Source organism: Camelus bactrianus, chromosome 25 (genome assembly GCF_048773025.1).
Source record: "Camelus bactrianus isolate YW-2024 breed Bactrian camel chromosome 25, ASM4877302v1, whole genome shotgun sequence".
Classification (NCBI taxonomy): Eukaryota; Metazoa; Chordata; class Mammalia; order Artiodactyla; family Camelidae; genus Camelus; species Camelus bactrianus.
Genome location: NC_133563.1, coordinates 29,295,558 through 29,317,986, shown reverse-complemented (window position 1 = coordinate 29,317,986; position 22,429 = coordinate 29,295,558). Strand labels below are relative to the sequence as shown.

Genomic DNA, 22,429 nt, shown 5'->3' with positions numbered 1-22,429 from the left:
CCATCATTCATCAGTGGACACAGGTTGTTTCTACCTCTTGGCTATTGTGTATAATGCTACCATTAACATGGGCATCCAGATGTCTCTTTGAGACAATGATTTCACTTCCTTTGGGAATATACCCAGAAGTGGGATTGTGCCAGTTTCTGTGGCATAATGGATAGTGCATGGGACCTCCAACCTCCAGGTATTGCTTAATGCAATTCCTTCACCTACAATAAAAGCACATATATCTCTTGAATGACTGTCCATACAATACTGATTAGTTGAAAGCTATTTGTGTCTGTAATATTTTTTATATGTATCTCATCACATTACATTATGCCCTTACTGTATATTTTACTTACTTGTGCTCTCAGCCAGTTGGCTGGGGCAGTGAGCTTTGATGAACACTGCAAAAGGTCTGAGCCAATGACACGTGGTCTCTGTCATGTTGACATGAATTGAGGATGTTCTGCAATGTGTAACCATGTTGTGCACGTCGCTGTGAGCTGCCTTTCCTCCACTTATAATGTACTTCATGGAATTTTTTTTAAGTTTTGATGGAAAAAAAAAAAAAAAAAGAGATGTGTAAGATAGGTGTTAGATGTGTTACAAAGTACCTAAAGGAGCATCAGGTTGTATGGTTGAGGAAATAAAGGATAGAGGTCAGATGGCAATTAGAAATTGGTGAAAGTCTTTTGACAATATGACTGGTGTCATTACATCAGTACAGCCTAGAAGAATTATACATCAATTGTTTTAACAGTGGTTGGAAGAACACTGGCTGGAGGGAACTGAAGAGAGTAATTTCTGATATATGATACTAGAAACCAGTTACTTTTCTCGTTCTCTCCCACACTCTTCAAACTGGTCATATGGTCATTTGTTGAATGAATGCCTAATAATAAATTCATGGCTTGGCTACAGATTAATGAAAAATTAATGGGAATAATAGGTTGTCACTAAAGACCATGACTACACACGTAGTTTTCATAGGTTGTTGCTTGTGGGTATGACTTTCAAGTCCTGGGGTGAGGCCATCTGATAATACCTGTTGTAAAACAGAGGCAACATTAGGTTCTACCTCATTGACTAACCAGTTATTTATGCTGAGTTCAGTCCTGGCTTTTTTGCTTAATTGTTTCAAGGTCACACTTGTAAGAATTTACTTCCACGTGGTACTTGAACCTCTGATTCTAAAGAGGTAATATGTGAAGTGTTTTCATTTTGTATTAGGGAGGAATCTTTTATTTCAAAGTGCAGAAACAAAATGTAATCCAGTAAGAGACAGAGAGACAAAGAAACATGATTTTGTAATGTAACTGGGAAGCTGGGTCTCAGACTGGAATAGGACACTCAGTTGAGAGCCCCTTTTGGACCTCTTCAAGGTGAAGAGGAAGATTGCTGGCCAAAGAGGAGGTGAGTAATACGGAACCAGTATACACACCTCTCTGATGATGTGACTCCTAGAATCCAAAGGATGCTGCACGTGGGATTAAAAGTGCACGTGCTTATGTTCTTTGCTCTAAGTTGATTCCTGTCCACCAAAATTTAACTTACAAAAAGTCCTCTTGATCCTATACTAGCCCATGTGCCCTCCAGGATGGAATGAATTACTCCTTTTTCTGAAATCCTATATACTACGTATTACCTAAATCACATTTTCAATGAAAACCAATCCACCAAACATTGCTTGCACATAAGACATTCAGAAGGAAACAGAGATGAGATTGTCTCTGTTACTAGGCCATTTAAAATATAATGGTTGAGATCAATATGCACGCGATCAAGCAAGGATGAGGCTGTCTTTGCAAATATGCTCCCAGACACCATGTATTTTCCCGCCTCTTTCCTGTTAAGTGTTTTTCCTTCTGTCTGCAATGCCCAATTCCTAATCTTTATTTCAGATAGAGCCCAAATATTATTTCCTCTGCAAAAATCAAGAAAAATTTTCTATTAATAAGCTTCCTCTATAAAAGCACTAGACTTTTAAAAGCAATAGTCAGTTATTTGTTTTTGTGTTTCCTATTCCCAAATGTAAATATCTGAATGGCAAGGGGATGCACTTAATCCTCATTTCTCAGTATGCAGCATATCATTTAGCACAGAATAAGCCCTCAATAAAGAGAGAATAAACATATCTCTTGCCACTCGTATGAAAATTTCAGGTCCTTTAGGTGCTAGGAGCATGGAAAGCAGTATGCTATGGGGGAAATCACAAATGTTTCATAATCTCAGATGCCTTTGTATTCTTAACAAGAACCTTATATATTATTATTCCCATTTTATAGATACAAAGACCAAGGCACAGATTTGCTCAAGTCCTGGGGCTTGTCAGTGACAGAGCTATGATCTGAACCAGGTAGTCTAGCTCCAGAGTAAAGCTATTCACCATTTTTACCACCTCCCAAAGAGAATAGTATATTTTTAAAGTGTATATATTCCTGGGATTTGACAATTATTATTTAATTTTTGTCCCCTTTTTGTTTTGACTTTACCTTCTTCCTTGCCTTAACTGGGCAGAAATTCAAAAGCCAATGCTTATATAAGTGCTGACATCTTGCAAAGATAATACTCTTCCTAAGAAAAAAAGTAACTAAATAAAGGCCATGGTTGGAAGGCTTCTTTATACTTTTGCTTAAGCACTAGAATCTAATTCTGTTGGTTCATATTCTGGAGGTAGCATTTCCATTTGACCACTTGTGAATTTCAATGAAATACCAAAGATTCAAATAAGAGCATGGCCCAGAGCCATTCACTTATACAGAAAATGGGGCAGAAATCAGCAAATGCCAAGTGATGTAGTCAGAGGTCTCTGGCACAGACCCCCATAGAGCTTTCATCTGCTGGAAGCACGTCACTCATCTTGGCATTTTGTGGGGAACCACAACTGAAGGGCCGAGGCAAATTCCCATAAAATGGTTATCAGATGCAAGTCTGCAGTTTCTCAAAGAGCACCCTGTGGTTTTGAATTAGCAGTTTACCACAGAGATAAAGGCAATTCCAGCAGCCTCCTTCTCCAGTTCTCCCCAGAAAAAAAGGAAATTAGTCAAACATAACCGTGGAGATAAGTAGTTTATTCCCTGTGATTGTCAGCTGCATTGACTTATCAGATATACTGTGTTGGAAAGAAGATAATGCAACTTCTTACATGAGTGGTCATAGGATAATCTAAAGACTTCTAAAATGTCTAAAAAAAATCTATGACTTCTAAAATGAATAGAAGTTTGGAGGCTTGAAACTCTCTTTTATATTTTTTATCTACAGTACAGTCAGGGGATAGACATGAAGATGTAAAATATAACACAAAAACAAAATGTGGTGGGGAGAGAGTAAAAAAAGGTAGCGCTTTTAGAGTGTGTTGGAATTTAAATGACTAAGTTTAAAACAAGTAGATTTAGTTGTAGGTTAATATATATGAACTACATGGTAACCACAAATAAAAAAACTACAGTATGTATGCAAAAAATAGGAACACAAACATAACACTAAAGAAAATCATCAAACCACAGGGGAAGAGATTAAAAAGAAAAAGTGTAAAACCATAAAACAAATAACATTGTATATTCTTGCCTCCCTTGTTGAAGATTAGTTGACCAAAAGTTTGTGGGTTCATTTCTTGGCTCTCTATTCTGTTCCATTGGTCCATATGTCTGTTTTTGTACCAACACCATGCTGTCTTGATTACTGTAGCTCTATAGTATTGTCTGAAGTCTGGGAGAGTTATTCCTTCAGCCTCTTTCTTTTTCTTCATTAATGCTTTGGCAATTCTAGGCCTTTGTGGTTCCATATAAATTTTATTATGATTTGTTCTAGTTCTGTGAAATATGTCCTAGGTAATTTGATAGAGATTGCATTAAATCTGTAGATTACCTTGGGCAGTGTGACCATTTTAACAACATTGATTCTTCCAATCCAGGAGCATGGGATATCTTTCCATTTTTTTTTTTTTTTAAGTTTTCTTTAATTTCCTTCATCACTGGTTTATAGTTTTCCATGTATAAGTCTTTCACCTCCTTGGTTAGATTTATTCCTAGGTATTTTATTACTTTGGGCGCTATTTTAAAGGGGATTGTTTATTACTTTCTTTTTCTGTTAATTCATCATTAGTGTAAAGAAATGCAACTGATTTTTGAACATTAATCTTGTAACCTGCTACCTTGCTGAATTCTTTGATTAGTGCTAGTAGTTTTTGTGTGGACCTTTTAGGGTTTCCTATATATAGTATCATGTCATCGGCATATAGTGACACTTTTAACTTTTCTTTTCCAATTTGGATCCCTTTTATTTCTCCCTCTTGCCTGATTGCTGTGGCCAGGACTTCCAAGACTATGTTGAATAGGAGTGATGATAGTGGGCATCCTTGTCTTGTCCCAGATTTTAGTGGGAAGCTTTTGAGTTTTTCACCGTTGAGTACTATGCTGGCTGTAGGTCTGTCATATATAGCTTTTATGATGTTGAGATATGTTCCTTCTATACCCACTTTGGTGAGAGTTTATCATAAATGGGTGTTGAATTTTATCAAATGCTTTTTCTGCATCTATTGAGATGATCATGTGGTTTTTGTCCTTTCTTTTGTTGATGTGATGTATTACATTGATTGATTTGCATATGTTGAACCACCCTGTGTCCCTGGGATGAACCCCACTTGATCTTTTTTATGTGGTGTTGGTTTCTACAAAATGGCAATGAGTATACCAGTCCATAATCACTTGAAATATCAATGGACTAAATGCTTCAAATAAAAGACATAGGTGGCTGATTGGATTTTAAAAAGTCCCTCCCAACTATCTGCTGCTTATTAGAATCTCACCTCAGAGCTAAAGACACGCACAGACTGAAAGTATGGGGATAGAAAATATATTTCATGCAAATGGAGACAACAAGAAAGTGGGGTAGCAATGCTCGTATCAGGCAAAGTAGACTTTACCGCAAAGGCTATAACAAAAGAAAAAGTAGAGTATCATATAATGATAAGGGAATCAATACAAAAAGAGGATATTACACCAGTTAATATACATGCATATATTATAGGAGCACCTAAATATAAAGTAAATATTAACAGACATAAAGGGAGAAATTGACAATAATACAGTAATAGTAGGGAATTTTAACAACCCACTTATATCAATGGACAGACCTTCCAGACAAAAAAATCAATAAGAAAATAGAGGTCTTAAATTACACATTAGACCAGATGGACTTAACAGATAATCTACAAGACATTCCAATCAAAACCCGCAGAAAACACATTCTTTTCAAGTGTATGTGGAACATTCTCCAGGATAGATCACATACTAGGCCGCAAAACAAGTCTCAACAAATTGAAGAGAGTGGAAATTATATCAAACATCTTTTTCAACCACAACAGTATGAAATTAGACATCAATTACAGGAAGAAAAATGGGAAAATACAAATACATGGAGACTAATCAACATGCTACTAAAAAAAATCAATGGGTCAATGAAGACATCAAAGTGGAAATCACAAACAACCTTGAAACAAATAAAAATAAAAACAAAAACAAAACTTTCCAAAATCTATGGGATGCAGCAAAAGCAATTCTAAGAGGGAAGTTTATATCACACCTCAAAAAACAAACAAAAATCTCAAATAAGCAATCTAACCTATCATCAAAGGAATTAGAAAAAGAAAAACAAAGCCCAAAGTTAATAGAAGGAAGGAAATAACATAGGTCAGAGATGAAATTAATAAAATAGAGACCAAAAAACAATAGAAAAGATGAGAATAAGAGCTGGTTTCCTAAACAGATAAAATTGAGAAGCCTTTAGGCCCATGAAAAAAAGGATGAGAGGACCCAAATAAACAAAATACAAAATGAAAGGGGAGAAATTACCACCAATTCCACAGAAATTTTAAAAAAATTCAGAATACTATGTACAGTTAATGCCAACAAATTGGACAACCTAGAAGAAGTTGATAAAGTCCTAGAAACATACAATCTTCCAAGACTGAACCAGGAAGAAATAGATAATCTGAACAGAACAATTACTAAGATAGAAATTGAATGAGTAATCAAACAAAACAAAACAAAAAACGCAACAAACAAAAATCCAGGACCAGATAGTTTCACAGGGAAATTCTACCAGACACATAAAGACTTAGTATCTACCCTCAAACAATTCCAAAAAATTGCACAGAAAGGAACACTCCCAGATTTATTTTATGAAGCCACAGTTACCCTGATATCAAACACTAGGAAAAAAAATAAGAAGAAAATTACAGGCCAATATCCCTGATGAACATAGATGCAAAAATCCTCAACAAAACATTACACACCAGATTCAAGAATATATATAAAGGATCGTACACCATGATTAAGTGAGATTTATTCCAGGGATGCAAGGATGATTCACTATCCACAAAATGAGTATGATATACAACTTTAACAAAAGGAAGATAAAAATCACACAATCATCTCAATAGGTGCAAAAAAAGTATTTGACAAAATCTGAAACCCAATCATGATAAAAATATCTCAAGAAAGTTGGTATAGAGGGAATATATCTCAAGATAATAAGGCCATTTATGAAAACCCAAAGCTAGTATCATACTCAATGGTGAAAAGCTGAAAGCTTTTTCTCTAAAATCAGGAATAAGATTCTTGTCACTTCTATTTAACATAGTATTGGAAGTTCTAGCCACAGGAATCAGTTGAGATAAAGAAACAAAGAAGGGAAGAAGTAAAATAGTCACTATTTACAGATGACATGATACTATATATAGAAGAAACTAAAATCTCCATCAAAAAGCTATTTGAACTAATAAATGAATTCACTAAAGTTGTACAATACAAAATTAATATACAGAAATCTTTTGCTTTTCTATATACTAATAATGAACTATCAGAAAGAGAAAGCAAGAAAATAATCCTGTTTGCAATCACATCAAAAGTAATAAAATATCTAGAAATACCCTTAACCAGGGAGGTGAAAGGCCCATACTATGAAAACTGTAAGACACTGAAGAAGGAAACTGAAGATGATACAAAGAACTGTAAAGATATCTTATGTTCATGGGTCTGAAGAATGTTATTTCACCCTACCAAAAGCAATCTATAGATTCAATGCAATCTCTATCAAAATACCCATGACATTTTTCACAAAAATAGAAAAAATAATCCTAAAATTTGTATGGAACCACAGAAGACCACAAATTGCCAAAGGAATCTTGAGGAAAAAAATTAACTTAAAGTATCATCCTCCCTGACTTCAGACTATACTGCCAAGCTACAGTAATCAAAACAGTATAGTACTGGCACCAGAACACATAGATGAATCCTACAGAATAGGAGCCAGAAATAAACTCTCACACTTATGATCAATTAACCTATGACAAAGGAGGCAAGAATGTAAAAGACATTCTCTTCAATAAGTGGTGTTGACAGCTACATATAAAAGATTGAAATTAGAACATTTTCTCACACCATATACAAAAATAAACTCAAAATGGGTTAAAGATGAATGTAAGACTGGAATCCATAAAACTTCTAGGAAAAAACACAGGCAGTACACTCTTCAACATAAGTCTTAGCAATTTATTTTGGATCTAACTCCTCAGGCAAGAGAAACAAAAGCAAAACTAAATGAGACCTAATTAAACTTAGATGGTTTTGTATAGCAAAGGAAACCATCAACAAAATGAAAAAGACAATTTACTGATTGGGAGAAGATTTTGAATGTGGTATGTCTGATAAGGGGTTAATATAAAAAATGTAAATAAAGAGCTCACACAACTCAATATCAAATAAACACACCCGATTCAAAAATGGGAAGAACTGAACAGACATTTTTCCAAAGAAGACATACAGATGGCCAACAGGCACATGAAAAGATGCTCAACATCACTAATCATCCAGGAAATGCAAATCAAAACCACAATATTACCTTGCACCTTTCAGAAAGGCTATCATCAAAAAGACAACAAATAATAAATGTTGGCGAGGATGTGGCAAGAAGAAATCCTAGTACATTGTTGGTGGGAATGTAATTTATTGCAATCACTACGGAAAACAGTATGGAGAGTCCTCAAAAAATTAAAATTAAAACTACCATGTTATCTAGGCATTCTATTCCTGGGTCTATATACAAAGAAAACAAAAACACTAACTAGAAAAGATACATGCACCCCAATGTCCAAAGCAGCATTGTTCACAATAGCCAAGATATGAAAGCAGCTTAAGTGTCCATCAACAGATGACTGGATAAAGAAGATGTGAATAAATAAACACACACACAATGGAAAATTACTCAGTCAAAAACAAATGAAACTTTGCCATTTGCAACAACATGAATGAATCTGTAGAGTGCTATACTTAGGGAAGTAAGTCAGACTGAGAAAGACAAAGACAGTACCTTTTCACTTATATGTGGAATCTAAAAACTAAAATGAATGAATATAACAAAACAGAAACAGACTCAGGTCCAGAGAACGAACTAGTGTTTACCAATGGGGGAGAGAGGCAGGAGGAGGGATAAAATAGAGGAAAGGGTTTAAAAGGTACAAACTACTAGGTATGAAGTAAATAAAATACAAGTATGTAATATAAAATACTCATGCTTTGCAATAGCTCTATATGGATTATAGTCCATAAAAATATTCAACTACTATATTGTATCCCTAAAACTAATATAACATTGTAAATCAACTGTACTTCATTTAAAAAATAAACACTTGAAATTCCTGAACCCTTGTGAGGATACAGATTTCACAAAACTGAGAACAAAATAAGTCCATGAACTACTTAAGAACTTGAACCAGAATTTCTTCAAAGGCAGTTTGAACATGAGTAGAGAAACTCTCAGAATGAATGGCGCTCATGAAAATTCTTGATGAATATTTGTTGAATAACCATTAACTTAGAGGCAATGCCTGTGACAGTGTTTTGTAAGCGGTGACACCGAATTACTCTTGTGTTCATTTTTAGTTGTCCCTTCCTCCCAAGCCTCTTAATAGAAAAAGAATGTAGAAGAAATCATTTCCTAGGCTCCCTCTTGACCTGGATCTCAAGCACAATCACCTAGTTTCAGTATAGATGCTTAACTTGTAAAGAATAATTGGGAAGAGTTTGTAAATGGGATGTCACAGTGGGCACATTCTCCACGTGCCTTGAAGGGAAGTATGAAGAACTGCTGTTGGCCTGTGGTAGAATCAGGCATTTTCCACTTAGAGAATTAAGTCCATTCTACATCTTTGAGATTAGCCTTGGTGCATTCTCCCAACCAAAGGAATTTTGCGTTAGAGTAGGCAGCTGTTTTCACCTCTCCAGCTGCTCCTCCTCAACAAACTCAGTTGATATTCGTGTAGAACACAAGCTCCAATTTGGAGATAATTGCTAGATTAGCTAATAACAGAGGTCCCTTCTGCCTGCTTCTATTACTCCTCGAGTAGCTATTCTGATTGTTAAATCCATTTTTATTCCAAACAGAAGAACAAATTCCAGCAATTAGTGAATATTTTACAGTTCTTGACCTGTTTATAAGAGCATGTTTCTGTTGTACATATTATATGAAAAGTCAATAAGTAAATCATGCTTCATTAATTGCAGCTGCTTTTACGTGTGCCAATTTTTAGAGCCACATGCACTGACTTAAAATGCAGTAGCTCAAAGGACAAAATAAAAAATGTTTATTATTTACAGGCAAAGTTGAATAACTAAGGAAAATGATTCTAAAATTCAGCATAATACTTTGGAAGAAAAAAAATTTAACCTCAGCAATTGCTTAAAGAGACAGTAGTCAGCAGAGAGTTTTGAAACTATTTCTCCATTATATCAAGTCAATTACTCAGTAGTGCTTTGGAAAATGTTTCATTGCCATAAGTACAATGTCAAGGTATCTTTCATTCCATGAGTTATACATTTTAATACCAGTATTGAAATATGATTTACATATAAAAATTTACTTATTATAAGTGAGCAGTTAAATAATTTTTAATAAATTCAGTTCTGTACTCATCACCCAAATCCAGTATTAGAAAATTTCCCTCAACCTTTGTCCCTTTGTAGTACATCTCACTCTTATCTTCAGCCTTGAGTAGCCACTGATGCGGGTTTTATCTTCATTGATCTGCCTTTTCTAGAAATTTCATATAAATGTATCTATACACTATGCAGACCTCTGTGCCTGGATTCTTTCATTTAGCATAACGTCTCTGTGTTTCGTCCATCTTGTGGCATGTATCAGTACTTTTCTTTTTATTGCCAAAGAATATTCCATTTTATGGATATGCATTTCTTAAATCCACTCACCAGTTAATGGGCATTCAGATTGTTCCCACTTTTTGTCTACTGTAAACAGTGCTGTTATGAACGGTGTGACTTGCTTTGGCCAAAAGTACTTCCCTATAATACCTTTTGGTGATTGAAATATACTTCCTGATCTTGACTTTGGGTTCATCCATGTGACTTGCCCTGGCTCATGGGATATTTGCGGATGAGATATAAACAGAAACATATTTTCATGGTTATGTTTCTCTCTGGCACCTCTGCTATCACTATGAAAAGAGTTTTCTAGATAGCTACTGTCTCTCAGCCTGGACCTAAGCATGAAAATGTGTGGAAACGACCTGCATTCAAACCACAGTGAAGAGCCGTGCCCAGACTCACCAGCATCCTGAAACAGAGCTGCCCTGTGAAGTCCAGCTTACAGCAGCTGACCCTAAATTTGATAGCAGAAGCATGATAGGTAATAGTTGTTCAAAGCCACTGAAGTTTGGGGTGTTTTGTTATATAGCATATTGTGGCAATAGATAACGAATACAGAAGCCATGCATAATCAGTTCACTTCTTGCCTCACCAAACTCACTCCACACTATTCTCACTCCTTGTTCTAGCACCATGACAGGCTTCTGTGCAACTCCAACTCAGCTTCTTCTCTGCCTCACCTAACAAATCTTGGAGCCTTCACATTTCAATTTAAATATCTTTGCCTCAGAAAAGCTATATATACCTTTGATGAGTAAATAACAAAATTCCTCAAAATCTCATGGCTTAAAAAACGATTTTATTCTCATGTAACTGTGGGTAAATGAAGTGGGCTGGGCAATTCTTCTGCTTGACCCCTAGGATCACTGATGCAGTTTCAGTTGTTTAGATCATCAACTGAGGACAAAGAGTTTAAGGTTCACCTCTCTGGCCTAGGTAGCTTTCAGCTGGGCCATATGTCATCAGCAGGCTGGCCTGAGCTCCTTCACATGGGTAGAGTCCCCGGCAGCAACGAAGAGCAAATTTCAATGCCAAAAGTGCCTGCATCCAACACATTCTGATGGTCCACTGGTGAAAACAAGTCACGTGGCCAAGCCCAGAGGCCATGTGGAGGGGACCACCCAAGGGCATGCATACAGAGAATCATGATCTCAAAAAATGAGGGAGGCTTACCACAGTGTTCCCTCTGGCCCCAATGACACATCCCTCTAACTTGCAAAACATATTATCTCCCTAACAAGAGTCCCCAAGTATCATTCAATCACAGTATGTCTCAAAGTCCCTGATCCTGTAATCTGCATTAAGTCTAGATGCAGACAAAGCCCCTTGAGAGCAGCTCCTTGGCTGCGATCCTGATAGATGCAGAGACATGAGAACTAAAAAAACAAGTTATCTACCCCAAAAAACTAACTACAGTGGTGAGACAGAAAACCTTTTAGAGATACTTTCATTCAAAAAGGGAAAGAATGGGAGGCAAAAAGAATAGTCACTGGTTTATAGAAATTATAAAGTACAACAAGGTGCATGTTGTCAGGCGCCCCTACTCTGGTTGTGCTCACTAGGATTGGTTCCTTAGACTCCTCTCCTCCTGGGCAGCTTGTTCCACCAGCAATATTTTTGTCTCTACCCTCCACAATAGCACCTCTTACCTTAAAAACAACTGCAGCTTAGCACTTTTTTCAAACTACATCTTACTTAAAGAAAAATGGGGGTTCAGAGGAAGGTTCCCATTTCCTTTCATCTTAGACTATATAACTTCCTTAAAACCTTTCTGGGTTTGCTATGTATCATACTACATCCACTTTATTAGTCAAAATCCACATCCACAACTCCTTTTTGAGGTAGCTTTCTCACAGCAGACTTACCAGGGCTGTTTTGAGATTATACTTCAATAGGAAGATGCCATTAGACGTCTTAGAAGCAGTTTTGTCTAGCTGAGAGGGTCTATCAAGCATAACTGAAAATGCTTTAGAGATATTAACTCAGAATTGTATACCTGCATCCTTGATTTAATCTTTAATCTGAGGCCACTTTTCATTTGAAAAAGAACTGTGAAACAGTTGTATTTTCCAACTTGGAAACCCTTGGTTTCATTATAGTCCTTCTAAACTGTTTACAAAGTGAATAATTCACTCTTTAGCTCATCCCTCTCTTCCTGTACCTTACCATATGTGGCCAAAAGAAGCCCATCGACACATTCCATGTTCTTTCTGGTCATTTCCTTAGCCAGCTCTGCAAACTTACTAGGAATATTCTCCTCTTCCAGTTAACTCAGTTTGGCATTGCTACACAAAACAAAATCAACTATTTTCCAACTTCCAAAAGCAGTTTCCTTAGCACTTCTCCAGACTCTACAAATCATTTTTCACCATCTAACATGACTTTGGTTAAGTTTCCTCATCACTTTCCATCGTCCATCCATTGCGAAGTCCAAAACCTCATAATTTGTATGTTAGATTTTTCTATGATACCAGCCCACTTAGAGGTATCTGCTTCTGTATAATTTAGCCTTTGCTGCATAACAAACCACCCCCATAGCTTATGGACCTAAAACCTCAGCAACCATCCAGTTTGCTCATGATTCTTTCGATCAGCAATTTGGACTGGACTCACCTGGGTCCATCTTCTGCTGGTGTTACCTGGGTCACTTATAGAGTTTTAGTCATTGGCATCTCAACTGCAACTGGATAGTTTAAGATGTCCTTGTGCATACATCTGTCTGTAGGAGCTGGGTGCCAGCTGGGCCATTTATCTCCTGCAGATCAGTCTGGGCCTCTTCATGTGGTGGCAGAAGAACTCCCAGCATCAAGAGAGGTGCTCAAGTACTTTTCACACCTCTCTGCACTTTAGGTTTGCTTAGGTCCCACTTACCAATGCTCATCACGTGGCCAAGCCCAGAGTCAACGCAGAAGGGAGCCTCACAAGGGTATGTCTACAGCAAAATATAATTCATTGGTGGCCATTACTCTGTCTACCAAGAGGCATTTCTTGACAGCCTGAGACTAAGTTATAAAGCCTCATTTTATACTCTCAGCACCCTGTACTTTTCCTTTGAAACAATTAATTGTATAATTTGATATTTTTCACTGCACTGACAATCCCCAGATCACGTCTGCAGGACATAAACCTGCCCTGGAGTATCTGGGAAGCTTCCGCCCAGCTCTCATGCAGCCAGTTGATCTGCATGATAGAGACGCAGCAAGGCCAGGGACTGAGTGCACACAAACCTTAGAGGAGGATATTTCCATTCACCTGGTCCAGGGTTGCTCAGCCTCTCCTGCAAACCTTAGCCTGAGTGCCTGCATAAGCCTTTGGAAGAAGAATGGTTTTCAAATAATCTGGTTCCAGTACACTTGCCAAGTTCCAAAGCCCTTTAACAGTAAGAGTTGTGCTAAGGCTTATGCGGCCCCCACAGGGTACCAGTCTCTAGGCTAGGCACATATCTTATCTCCTTATTTGCCTTACACAACCCGGAGGTAGCGTTATTATCTCCATAACACAGATAGAGAAACCGAAGCTCAGCGGGGTGAAATAACATCTCTCGGGCGGGAAAATGGGGGAAACTTTCATCTGTTTAGCGTATTTCAGTGTCTGATACATTCCGGGCCCTCAGCTTGGCCTGTGCTTGAAGACAATGATTTTGCTTTCACAATATGAGCTCTTTCTGCCAGGTTGGTCTGGTTACCAGAAAAAAAGGAGACGGGGGAGGGATGTAAAAAGGGAAAGTGGGGCTAGAGGATGCGAAAGACAAACACCCAGGGTTTGTCTGGGAACAGCTCCCATCCCATCTCCTTTGATTCTCCCATCGCAGACCCCGCCTCCTCTCCCCCTCACATCATGACCATATCCTCACCTCCATGACCCAGGCAAGTGTTCTTTCTCGAACATCTCCCTCGAAAGGATAACAAAAGTGTTTTCACTGGCGCTGTTGTCATGTGATCAAAGCATAGCTCAGGAAATGGGGTCCCTCAAAAGCTGTTTATCTAAAATCTCTTATTTCACCAGTTGGAGCATTTTTAAGAGAACATTCCGCACCTTCTTTCCCAAGGGCAAATATTTCAGTTACCTGTGTCCTACGAGCCAGGCTGAGGCCACACATACTTTGCTCAGTAAAAGAAAACATCACTCTCCTGTCAGAACATTTCCCTTTGTGCTCATGTTCACTCCGCCACCCCCTCCCCGCAGCCCATCTCTGAGGCCAGGAGGAAGCCCTAATCAGGTCTCTCACAGGAAATCTGAGTGCTTCAAGGCAGGGAAGATTTGAAGACAGAAAAAACAAAATGAAAAAAACCCCAAACCCTGTAAATCCAAGCTGAGGTGGGAGTGTTTTTTATTACTGATAAAAAACAGAGTCCCTTTTCTGGGTTATTTGGATGAGCTCAGAGTAAATATTTATTCTTTCAGTTAATGGGTCTGTGCTGAGCAGCTCTGGATTCCCAGACAATCAAAGCTGGCGAGTCACTTTCTGCTTCCCCGGTCTGAGGAGAGAACTAGGCAGAACTATCTGGCACAGGGAGCCCTTTTCCTTGTGGCATGACTGTCGGCATGAATGAGGCATGACACCCCTCTTTGTGCCAGAATGGGGTGAGTGTGAGGGAAGGCCTTGCTGGGACCTCCCAGCTCTGCCACTCTGGGATGATTTAATAGTTATATCGTCAGTGTTCCCAGAGCAAACAGCCGCCGACCTCAGAGGACAAGAAGGAAGATGGATAGCTGGGTCTGCAACCCCCACCCTCCCCTTAGGTTTGAATGCACTACTTTGTTCTTTGGTGGTTTCAGGGAATGCAGTGTTCATAGCACTCATACCCCCAAGACACACACACACACACACACACACACACACACGAACATTTACATATGTGAATAAAGGAAAAGGATACATATGGACACAGTGACCTGAGAGATTTTTGAGGGTGGAGGCTACTCCTTATTCATATTCTTGTTCCCATATTGCCTAGCAAGGCCTGGCATCCAGCACATGCTTAATACACACTTTTTGAATGAATTCATAAATAATTACAACCATTTATTTAGCACTTAATAGGTGCCAGGTGTTGAAGAAAGGGCTTCATAAACATTCTCTTATTTAATTCTCACAACAGACAATAAGATTTGGTGCTGTGACTTTCCCCATTTCAAAGACGTGAAGAGTGAGGCTTAATAAGACAAAGGGTTTTATCGAAGGTTACACAAGCCGGTCAGTAGTAGTAAAAGATATCCCATGTTCTTGGATTGGAAGAATTAATATTGTTAAAATGGCCATACTACCCAAAGCAATCTACAGACTTAATCCCTATCAAATTACCCAGGGCATTTTTCACAGAATTAGAATAAGTAATCCTAAAATTTATATGGAATCACAAAAGATCCAGAATTGCCAAAGCATTACTGAAGAAGAAAGAATGAAGCTGGAGGAATAACCCTCCTAGACTTCAGACAATACTAAAGAGCTACAGTAATCAAAACAGCATGGTATTGACAAAAACAGACATATGGACCAATGGAACAGAATAGAGCGCCCAGAAATGAACCCACAAACTTTTGGTCAATTAATCTTTGACAAGGAGGCAAGAACATAGAATGGAATAAAGACAATCTCTTCAGCAAATGGTGTAGGGCAAACTGGACAGCTGCATGCAAATCAATGAAGTTATAATACTCCCTCACACCATACACAAAAATAAACTCAAAATGGCTTAAAGACTTAAACATAAGACAAGATATACTATAAACCTCTTAGAAGAAAACATAGGTAAAACGTTATTTCACATACATCTCAGCAATGTTTTCCTAGAGCAGTCCACCCAAGCAATAGAAATAAAAACAAAACAAACAAACAAAACAACCCAAATGGGACCTAATTAAACTTATAAGCTTTTGCACAGCAAAGGAAACCATAAGCAAAACATAAAGACAACCTATGGAATAAGAGAACATATTTGCAAAAGATGAGACAGACAAGGGCTTAATTTCCAGAATATATACACAGCTAGTTCAACTTAATAAGAAAAACAAACAAACAACCCAATCCAAAAATGAGCAGAAGACCTAAAACAAGCAATTCTCCAAGGAAGACATACAAATGGCCAATAGGCACATGAGAAAATGCTCAATATCACTAATTATAGGAGAAATGCAAATCAAAACTACAATGAGGTATCACCTTACACAAGTCAGAAAGGCCATCATTCAAAAGTCCACAAATGACAAATGCTGGAGAGGCTGTGGAGAAAAGGGAACCCTCCTTCACTGCTGGTGGGAATGCAGTTTGGTGCAGCTGTTGTGGAAAACAGTATGGAGATTCCTCAAAAGACTGAAAACAGACTTATCAGATGATCCAGCAATGCCACTCCCAGGCACATATCCAGAGGGAACCTTAATTTGAAAAGATACATGCACCCCAATGATCATAGCAGCACTATATACAATAGTCAAGACATGGAAACAACCTAAATGTCCATTGATAGATAACTGGATAAAGAAGTTGTGGTATATTTGTACAATGGAATACTACTCAGCCATAAAAAACAATAAAATAATGCCATTTGCAGCAACATGATGGCCCTGGAGAATCATTATAAGTGAAGTAAGCCAGAAAGAGAAAGAAAAATACCTTATGATATCAATTATATGTGGAATTAAAACAAAAGCTAAACTTATTTACAAAACAGAAACAGACTCACAGACATAGAAAACAAACTTATGGTTACCAGCTGGGGGAAGGGAATGGGAAGGGATAAATTGGGGAGTTCGAAATTTGCAGACACTACCTATGAAATATGAAACAGATAAACAAGTTCATACTGTATAGCACAGGGATCTATATTCACTATCTTGTAGTAACTTAATAGTTAAAAAGAATATGAAGCGAATACATGCATGGTCCTATAAGACTGAAGGATTGTGCTGCACACCAGAAACTGACACAGTGATATAAACCAACTATACTTCAATAAAAATATATTTTTTAAAAAGATAACAAAAAAAGAGACATCTGACTCCACAGCTGATGCTCCTAACACTTTCCTCTACAAACGCATCTACCCAAAGTATAAATTAAAAATATTTCTACAAATGTCATATACAAATAGCCGTAGTTGAGTCACCAAAGTGCACTAACCCTACCTGGAGGCTTTGATTAAGCACTGTGTCTGTCTCAGACATTTATTTCCTGTCCTTCCTCCCCAACCCCAGTTGTCAGATACTCAATGCAGGCATCAGCTTCAGAGTAAAGATTTTTGCATTTCTAAGCAGTAGGGAAAGAACTTCGGATTTAGCTCCCTTCTGACAAGACAGGTATTTTCCTGAAGAGGACACTGTCAGTATCAGTTTTCTATCTCTTCCAAAACAAACTGTCACAGACGTAGCATTTTCATGCATTACCTTGTATTGTGTAGGGCAGAGGTCCTGGGCTGGCTAAGCTGGGCTCCACTCAGGGTATCATAAGGCTGAAATGAAGTTATGGGGCAGCTGGACTCTTACCTGGAGGCTTTGGACGAGAACCTGCTTTCAAGCTCATTCAGGTGTCAGCAGAATTCAGTTCCCTTCAGGTGGAGGAGTGAGGTCTTCGTTTCCTTGCTGGCTGTCAGCCAGGAACCGTTGTTTGCTCTTAGAAGCTGCCCACATTCCTTCTCATGTGGCCCCTTCCACCTTCAAACAAACAAAAACACGGCCATGCCTTCTCATGCTCAGACTCCTAACTTCCTCTTCTGCAGCCAGCTGAAAAAAGTTCTCCTCTTTTAAAGGCTCACATGATTAGGTTAGAACCATCTGGATAACCTCTCGTTAAGGTCCACTGTGCCAGATAACACAATTAGAGTCATTCGCAAGTTCTGGGCATCAGGTCATGGGATCCTGGGGGCCATTTCTAGAAATAATTCCTGCCTTACTTCCCTTATTTAAAACTGAGGACAAGGATAGGAGAGAGATTTATAGGGAGGCAAAAGAGAACCAAATCAGGTTGCAAATAACCATGTCAAAAAATCTGCCAAAGCAGAGTGGAGGAATCGCATCCATACTTCAACCATCAGGCAAAGCATATCATGAAGAGCCAAGAAAAAATAAGGGGGCATTTAGTAGGATCTTGATAAATGTGTATCAAACTACCTGCTATTCAGAGTGAACCGCATGTTATGCAGAAGGAAAAGGGAGAAGAAAAACTCATCACACGTTCCCGGTACGTTAGAAGAATTCACACGTATGGAGTTCTTTCTGTAGTCCAGGCACACCTCTGAGTGCTTAACGTGTATTAATTCATTTTATCTTCAGATAAGTGTATGGTATTAGGTATTATTACCTCCATGTTACAGGTCAGGGGCAACCAGATAAGGAAACTGCTAAACACTGCACAGCTAGTGACCGTTATCGACAGGCGACGGAAGCAGACGTGTGGCTCCCCAGCATGCCTAGCTGCTACAGTAGACGCACCTGGAATTATGGCCTTTTTGTGGTCCAGCCATGAAAGAAAGGATGAAGGCAAACACTGTAACATAAAATAGGTGTCTGTGGGTCTGAGATATGGGCTCAGACCAAGAGGTCAAAGGCGTCTGGTGCAGAGAGCCTGGGATTTCATGTAAGACACTCTGGTGTCCAGATGCAACCGTGAACATTACGAAGGTCATGACTTTGGACAAGTCATTTCAGTTCTCTGAGCCTCTGTTTCCTCATTTATAAAATGGGGATAATGACTTTTGCTTCTCAGTCTTCAAAGGATTGTCATGTGGTACAATGGTGGGCAAACATCACTCTAATGGACTATGTAAATCTAAGATAGTACTACTTCCGTCTGGTGTCTGTGTTTTGTTTCTTCCACATTCCCAGGGTTATGTGCTGCCGAGAAGGGTAGGCTTGTTAGGTAAGAATATTTTTTATACTCTTAGGTTTGGTTCTTTACCTACAAGTTTCATGTTAAGCCTTAAAAAACAGCCATTCATTCTGTCTTTTTAACAGTCAGCCTTTGTTGGTGTTTCCCTCCACACACATGAAGCTAACAGGAAATAACGCCTTTGAGGAATCCCATCAGAGATGAGTAGATGGCATTTTCATATAGACTGAGGGAGGAAAAAAGAAACTGAAGGTAGGAGAGAGATGGAGCATGGTCTAAAAGGAGATATGTATTAGTCAGGGTTCTCCAGAGAAACAGAGCAATAGTTACCTCTCTCTCTCTCTGTCTATCTATCTATCATCTGTCTGTCTAGATATATAGATATAATTTATTATAGAAATTGACTCTTGGATTATGGAGGCCAAGAAGTCCCACAATTTGCCATCTGTAAGCTGGAGACCCAGGCAAGCTGGTGCTGTAATTCATTCCCAGTCCAAGGGCTTGAGAACAAGGAGAGCCAGTGACTGAGGGTGGGAGAAAATGGATGTCTCATCTTAAGAAGAGAGCAGATTCACCCTTTCTGTCCCTTTTTGTTCTATTCAACCTTCAATGGATTGTGTGATGCCCACCCACACTGGTGTGACTTTACTCAGTCTGCTGACTCAGATGCTAATCTCTTCCAGAAGCGTCCTCACAGGCACATCCAGAAATAGTGTCTTACCAGCTCTCTAGACATCATTTAGCCCAATCAACTTCACACACAGAATTAACCATCACAAGGCGGAAGGGACAGGAAAGACCAAGTAAAGTCATGGGGGCTCTTCTTTTTCTCTGTAGATGGATAGAAGGGAGAATAGACTAGAGACCTGGAACTCGAGGGGAAAGGTGGCGGTTAGAAGCAGCTCCTTTGGAAAAAAGAAAGGATACTGAGTAGAGACATGTTAAAGACTTATCAAGAAACACTTAGAGCCTGGCTAAGAATGGAAACCATAAATTTGTTATGAAGTCAATTAGCATGATTATGCAATTTTCCTCCAACAGGCCACAGCTGGAGAACAGAAGCAAAAAAATCCCCCTTGTTTGCTTGAAGCTCCGAGAGAAAAAAAAATATTAAACATCAACAATTCATCGACTTGTTTTTACAAAAATATTTAATGAATACCTACTATGTTCCAGAAACTGTTCTAGGCATTGATGGGACAATAGGAAGACAGACTAGTTTTCTTTCCTAATGGAGCTTGCAATGTTGCGGTAAGAAATGGAATAATAAAACAGGCAAATGAATAATTAATAGCTAATTAAGAAAACGACATCATTTACATATGTATCTATATGTAGGTGCTGATACACATTCATGTAGATAGACACCTATATACCTATATTGATGTACATATGTCTATTTCTATCCCTATATATCTTTATGTCTAAATTCACATTGAATTATTACATTAGGCTTGTTAAACTCTATTCAGTCCTTTTGTAGATGAGACTCAGAGAGGTTAATGACCTTTCTCAAGGTCACACAGATAATAAAGATCAGAGCCAAGATTTGAACCCAGACGCTATGACCCCAGGGCAGTGCTCACTTCATGGTCTCACCAAGCTGTTATTACAGAGCTCCCTGGCAGGATGGAGACGTGAGAAGAGAGAAAGGGAACGATTGGTAGTGATGATAGTGAACCAGAAATGGCTGACAAGGAGCAAAAGATGATGAAGTCAGAAAGGGGAAGGAGGTCTTGACTTGGAAAATCGGAGGAGGCGGGGCAGAGGTTTGCAATTTTCCTGGAGGATTTCCAGGATATCGAGACAGGGAGGGCAATGTGGGCGGGCAGACAGTAGGCTCTGGTCACGTTCTTACTAGTTTTCTACTGGGAAGGTACAGTTCAGCATGTCCTTGCGAGCTTCTGCTTTAAGATGGTGTTGCTCTTCCTTTGATGACAACTATTCTCTTACTCCTAGTTAAGTTCCTGGGCCCCTCACAGAGGGGCACCTAGGAAGTCTTCCATTAATGGTGAATTGAATCAATTAATTCAGATGTGTATAACGCACGGAGAAAATGGTAAGTGCTCCAGCACATGGGAGGGGCTCCTCAAACACTGTTTGCTGTTGCTTTGTTGTTGCTTTCTTCCTCCAAGTAAGCTTAAGACCAAAAAATCAAGAAGTCTTACCTTTGCTGGGAGGGAGGGGCTTGGTGGTTTACTTGCCTTTAGACCAGGCAATTTCCTAGGCTCTAAGGTATATACAATTAGAGAAAAGAGAATCCCTTTGTTGAAAATGGAACTCTTGACGAGGCATTTGATGAACACACTGGAGATCATTTAATGAGCTGAAACCACTGCCTCCTCAATTCTGCTTCCTCTGACTTAAGAGGAAGAGCAATGTTGTTTCTTTTCCCCTCAAAGACCTTCATGTTAACATTCTGGCTCACTCAGCATCACCTGCGTCAGCAGATCATCCCGAATGACAGTCTAGTGCAGTGAACAAGCAAAATGGTTTATTTATAAGCCTCTTTCCCAACTGGGATCCTGGGAAAACTGCTGTTCTCAGAAGTAAATAAAGGTCAGGATGCCTTAATATATACTCAGTGGAAAGTCTAGTGATGATTCTTTCGTGATGGGTGAGACTGCAAACTCAGAACTATTCTTGGACATGTTGGCATAAAATTCTAGGGGAGAATGTGCCGGACTGAACTCTTGCCCTCAGCAATTTTCTTATTCACTGCCCCCACCCTGGTTGACACTCTTATTATGTGGTCTGTTACAGTAGCTTCTTAGCTGGTCTCTCTGCCTTCAAGCTCTTTGCCTACCCCCCATGCTCCTCTACTCACCCGGAACAGATCTATTTTCCTTAATCACAATTCCTACCATTTCAGCTCCTCTCCCATAAAGCTTAAAGCATCTAATTAAAAACTATCATTAATTGATTGGTTGCCATGAGGTGGGCAAGTTACATAACCATTGTTGTCTTTTTGCTTAGAGTTATACCTTAGTGCCTAGAATTTTTGAATTCTATATACCTGGTACAAAGATGGCATACAGATTACTGGTGAAATAAATAAATGATACCACTTAATCTTCAATGCCACCTCGTGTGCTATGGATCTTTTACCTGTTTCAGGAACCTGATGTTGACAAGGTTAAGTAAATTACCCAAGACTGCAGGAGAGAAATCTGGCTTAAAATCTGGGCCTAGATGATTTCAAAATTCATTTGTTAAACCAGTATTCAATTCTGGTTCAAATGGCATTTAAACAACTGCCCTAAATAACCCCAAACAGTAAGTCCAGCCCCTAATCGACTCAAGTTATCCAGAAGAACCCATAACCTGCTATTGTCAACATGCCTCCCATGTTGGTCCTTGCTTTATTCAAATCCTGTTCATCCTTAAAGTCTCATTA

The 22,429-nt window shown here is 38.7% G+C and overlaps 2 long non-coding RNA genes across 5 annotated transcripts in view; one reads left to right on the top strand and one right to left on the bottom strand.

Moving 5' to 3' along the window:
- LOC141575039 (uncharacterized) overlaps nucleotides 1-22,429 on the top strand; it is a 553,420-nt gene that overhangs the window by 424,073 nt on the left and 106,918 nt on the right. The window lies entirely within an intron of this gene.
- The window catches only part of LOC123613543 (uncharacterized), a 102,052-nt gene that overhangs the window by 78,849 nt on the left and 774 nt on the right, over nucleotides 1-22,429 (bottom strand). For all 3 annotated transcript variants that reach the window (XR_006720905.2, XR_006720904.2, XR_006720906.2), the window contains exon 2: nucleotides 17,691-17,858. This is a non-coding gene — a long non-coding RNA (uncharacterized LOC123613543). The remainder of the gene's footprint in view (nucleotides 1-17,690; nucleotides 17,859-22,429) is intronic.